The sequence below is a fragment of the Delphinus delphis genome, chromosome 3 (genome assembly GCF_949987515.2).
Source record: "Delphinus delphis chromosome 3, mDelDel1.2, whole genome shotgun sequence".
NCBI lineage: Eukaryota > Metazoa > Chordata > Mammalia > Artiodactyla > Delphinidae > Delphinus > Delphinus delphis.
The window spans coordinates 167,120,294-167,125,687 of record NC_082685.1 but is presented as its reverse complement, the minus strand read 5'-3'; the positions used below and the strand labels follow the sequence as shown (position 1 = coordinate 167,125,687).

Genomic DNA, 5,394 nt, shown 5'->3' with positions numbered 1-5,394 from the left:
ATAGTGAGGTGGATGGACCTAGAGTCTGTCATACAGAGTGAAGTAAGTCAGAAAGAGAAAGACAAACACTGTATGCTAACACATATATGGAATCAAAAAATTAAAAAAAATGGTTCTAAAGAACCTAGGGGCAGGACAGGAATAAAGATGCAGATGTAGAGAATGGACTTGAGGACGCAGGGAGGGGGAAGGGTAAGCTGGGACGAAGTGAGAGAGTGGCATGGACATATATACACTACCAAATGTAAAATAGCTAGTGGGAAGCAGCCACATAGCACAGGGAGATCAGCTCGGTGCTTTGTGACCACCTAGAAGGGTGGGATAGGGAGGGTGAGAGGGAGACACAAGAGGGAGGAGATATGGGGATATATGTGTATGTATAGCTGATTCACTTTGTTATACAGCAGAAACTAACACACCATTGTAAAGCAATTATACTCCAATAAAGATGTTAAAAAACATAAAAGAAGTTGGTAAGTGGGTTCTATGGACTATGCAACTTCCATAACACTAGCAATCTGTGATGTTACACATCCATAGCTCAATTTTATGAAAAGGTTCAGAGAGGTAAAATAATGTTTCCAAGCTCACATGGATAATAAATAACACTGTAAATTACATCAAAATAAGGATTCTTGTTGTTGATTAGAAATTGAAGGTATCAGTTAAATTTAGATAAGTAGACAGATGCTGTTTTTTTTACAAGAAGAGTCTGTGATGGTGAATGCTTGGAAAGATCTTTTTTGGGTTTCTCCTAGACCTGAGAAATAGCAAAGCATTTATATAAAATATGGTGCTTCCTAGTTGTTGTTTATCAGCAATCCGGCACTTCCCAAAATTACCTTTACCAAAATTATTCCCCTTCTTTACAAGTATATATGACCTTAACAATAACAGCTGAGGTTTGCCTGAAACTCTTCTAAGCACTTACATTTACTTGTTTCATCCCCAAAACAACCCTCTAATACAGGAGGAATCATCTCTCCCGTCTGAAAGATGAAGAAACAGCCTAGAGAAACTAAGTAACTTTTCCAAGGTCACATGAAGAACGAGTGGTCCTGCAGGCCACAGAGCAGAAGTTTGATATTTTCAATAACAATGAAAATGTTTCATGACCCATGAATTGGGAGAAAGAGAAGGAAATGTTTCAAGAAAACTAAAAGGAAATGAGAGGAAAGGGAAATAACAATTGAGTCCCGAGTTTGGTCATGTGTCATCTCTCACTTTCTCTCAGTTAATATTCAAAGCCTCCTTTGACATAAGTGCCATTCGTATTGTAGAGTTGAGCACACAGGTTCAGAGAGACTGATTCTCCTGCCCAAAGTCATACAGCTACTATATGACTCAGCCACATGTTCCCCTGCATTTTCACTCTTCATCTGAATGGTTAGTCTTGTGGTTTTCTGTGGGACCCTGTTGCAATTCTCACCTTCCATGGGCTATAGTCATTCTTGAATTCATTCATTCGGTGAATATATCTTGAGTACACTGTGCTGGGTCTTGCAGTGCAGCAGTGAACAACACAACTCAAGTCCAAGGTCTCCTTGGGATGAGCAACCACAGATTGATGTCAATACTGGATAACAATTGCTTTTTTTTTTTGAACAAATCCACACTCTTTTTTATTTACTTTTCAATAAGTTTAAATCCTTGAAGGGTACAGCATCACATGGATTCTGTGTCCAATGGCCTTAGCAGGAAGGTTGTTTCAGACTTTGGCATGAACCATGCCACTGTTTCCATGAGCGTGAGTTCTTTCCCCAAATTACTCTGGTTTTGTTAGATTTTCCACCAGGAGTTACTGTGTTGTCCTTTGCTTTGTACACATAAGGAAATCTCTTGCCGAGATAGAATTCAGTTTCATCTCAAGTATATACACCTTCAATTTTCAGGAGAGCTGTGTGCTCCCTCTGGTTCCATACCCCACTTATAGCCAGCAGAAATGCCCTTGGACCACAGCCTTCCAGACATATTTGTCGTTTTAGAAGTTCTGGTCCCAGGAGCCTTCGATAACAATTGTTAACGTGGGGTCTTTAAGGCCTTCCTGCTTGTTTGCTGGCACAAACAATTTCCATTTTGGAAAGATGCTACTTCACTGGCTTGATTAAGTTTGGTCAAGAGTTTTCTTATCGTTTGTGCTTTTGCAGTGCATTATGCAGAAAGCAGTGGTGTGATTTTTTTAAAACCACTTTGTTGAGGTATAAATGACATGTAAAAAGCTGTACATATTTATTGTATACAACTCGATGAGTTTGGTGATAGATATAAACCCATGAAACCATCACCGCTGTGAACGCCAAAAAGACATCCATCACGCCCCAAAGTCTCTTTCCACCCCTTTTATTATAATATCGTGTATATGTGTGGTAAGAAACATAAGATCTATCTTCTCAGCAAATTTTAAGTATCTAATACAGTACTGAGATCTATAGGCACTATGCTATACAGTAGATAGTCAAAGAGTATAGAGTTTCAATTATGTAGTATAAGTAACTTCTGGAGATCTATACAGCATGTGATTTCCACATGATAATAAAAGCTATTCCCAAATGCATTTTTTTCTCTCTCTCTGTCTCTCTTATTTCCTCATCTAAGAATCAGAGACATGACCATCAGGCACTAATTCCACTAAATTATATCATTCCCCATTCCATGCTTTTAAAATACGAATTCTGGGTTGATTAGCCCACTAGATTACCAACACTTCAGTGTGAGTTCTGTTCTACATCGTTCAATTTATGGCAGCAAGTGTCAGCAGAGCCTGAACATATTAGCTGCTTAAGAACAAAAAGAGACATGGATAGGGAGGAAAAAGAGAAAGAAATGTAGGCAAAATGTCAGGGTTCATTTGCATCTCAATGCAGCAGAGAAAGAAATCAAGATGAGAGAGGTCATGAGTCTACCTTTGCATCGTCTCCCTCCTCCACTCCACACTGTAGGACCAGAGGAGTGAAGGTAAAGCACTTGATTTTGACCTGTTTTTCCCAGCTTATGGGCACAACCTAATAAACACCACCAAATGAACTGACTTTCATCATTGGCAAGATGCAATGGGGCAACACCTTTAAGATTCATCATTGAATTAAGAGTTAAGTGGAATCCTCCCTACCTGCTCCATGTTTTGATTTTTACTAAGTAAAATACTAACTTTATTGATTTTTCTTTATATTTTTTATTGTATATAAAGTAAAAAGAAACAACGTTTGGACATCAGATGAGGCAGAAAACACAGATACAGCAATCATTGATCTAGGCAATGGATAAAGGCATAACTTTTTCCAGATCAAACAGGTCAGCCAGAATACACACCCATGGAGAAGTTAATCGATAAGATCAATGGACAACTCTGAAGGTTACAAGAAACAATGAGTTATTGAGGGCAAATAAAGGCATTGCCATAGACTTTTCTTTTGAAAACATCCATTCAATTTATTGAAGGATGGATTCATCTACCTTTCTACGTGTTGTGATAAAGATGACCTTGAGAGAGGTCAAGAAATCTTAGGTCTAATGGTATGTACTGGGGAGATTCTTTGTCCCTGTCCACTGCAGATCTTTTTATATTAGGATTTCTGATTAGAAATGGCAAAGCAAGATGAATGACTGTTATTCCTTGGGCTAAATAGACTGTACAGGTATACGTGTGTGAATATATAATTGTAACACTGTATGTGTACACAAAAAGTATTATTTGTCATTGTTATTATAATTATTTATTTCAATACCTTCTGTTAACTTGTCTAAGATAAAAGTTGTGAAACTGAACTGTACAATTTCCCTTGAAATCATGAGACTCATTGCTCATTCTCAGATTAGACACACATTGGTGGTAAGCAAAGAAAGCTTTCAGAATGCTGAACAGTACTGCCTCTTTCTAGAACAAGGCCTGGGGCAGAAGTCATCTCCTAGTCAACACAGGCCAGATTCTGCTTCCAAGCATGTTTTGTTTATTCCAGCTGTTGTTTTAGAACATTTGTGCATATTTAAATATCGGTAGTATTCCCACAAAACCCTGGATATTTATCTCCTCTTGAAAATCTGGATCCGACCACAGGTGGTCTCACATTCCCACATGGTCACCACTGGTTCAAGCCAAACAATTTTTTTTTCTTTTTTCTTTTTTGCTGTGGTTCCCACCCTGCCCCTGTTCATTCACTTAACTGCCCTGTAAGAACGTAAGTTTGTGACCCTTTGGGTAGAGGTTGGACTTCAGCTCCACAAATTCAACAACTTGAATCAAATTCACACAAGGTTGACTCAAGCACAAAACATCTGTATTTCAGTATACAAAGAGCCTACCTGATAAATAAAATGCCTATCTTCTAACCTACCATAAGAAGTATTGACCAAATTATTCTCCTCAAGGGATCAGTGTGTTCTCTCCCAAGCATCCATGTCTATAAAAGAATCAAGCAGACAATGTTTGGTGACCCAGTAATTGATGCAAATAAGTGGTTAGATCATCTTAAAGACAAGCTGTCATATTAAGATGCACCATCTCCTTCCAAGATGCCCACCAACGGTATGTTCCTCCTTGGGCCATTTGCTCAGGAACTGAATTTTAAGATTTTTTTTTTTAACAGCCCCCAAATCTATGAAGATGGCTCAAAATAGGTTGGTGGGTCACTGCCCTTCTGTTCCCAACCACACCATCACTAACATACACGCATACTTCAGTGAGAGCACCTCACTTTTTTTACATTCTTTCTTATTTATGTTAAATAGTAAAATAATAATCATGGCAAATTTTAATGAAGATGAGAAGTAAAGAAAAATGTTTTCAAAATACAGACAGTGATATCTTAAGGAAGTTTAATCCTTTTAAATTGAAGTATGGTTGATTTACAACATTGTGTTAGTTTCAGGTGTGCAGCGTAGTGATTCATTTTTTTTTCAGATTATATTTGATTGCACGCTATTACAAGATATTGAATATAAGACCCTGTGCCATACAGTAAATCCTTGTTGGTTATCTATTTTATATATAGCAGTTTGTATCTGTTACTCCCATACTCCTAATTTGTCTGTCCCCACTTTTGGTAGCTATAAGTTAGTTTTCTGTGTCTGTGAGTCTATTTCTGTTTTGTATATAGATTCATCTGTATTATTTTTTTAGACTCCACATATAAGTAATATCATATAGTATTTGTCTTTCTCCAGACACTTCCATTCCCTGAGTTGTCTTTTCGTTTTGCCAGTCATTTCCTTTGCTGTACAAAAGCTTTTAAGTTTGATTAGGCCCTGTTTGTTTATTTTTGCTTTTATTTCTTTTGTGTTGGGAGACTGATTGAAGAAAATATTTTTATGATTTATGTTCAAGAATATTTTGTCTATGTTCTCCTCTAGGAGTTTTATGGTGTCATGTCTTATATTTAGGTCTTTAGACCATCTTGA

At 37.4% G+C, this 5,394-nt stretch overlaps 1 pseudogene; it reads right to left on the bottom strand.

Moving 5' to 3' along the window:
- Positions 1 to 1,642: 1,642 nt before the first annotated feature.
- LOC132422324 (large ribosomal subunit protein eL33 pseudogene) lies at positions 1,643 to 1,971 on the bottom strand (annotated as a pseudogene).
- Between the last annotated feature and the right edge of the window lie 3,423 nt (positions 1,972 to 5,394).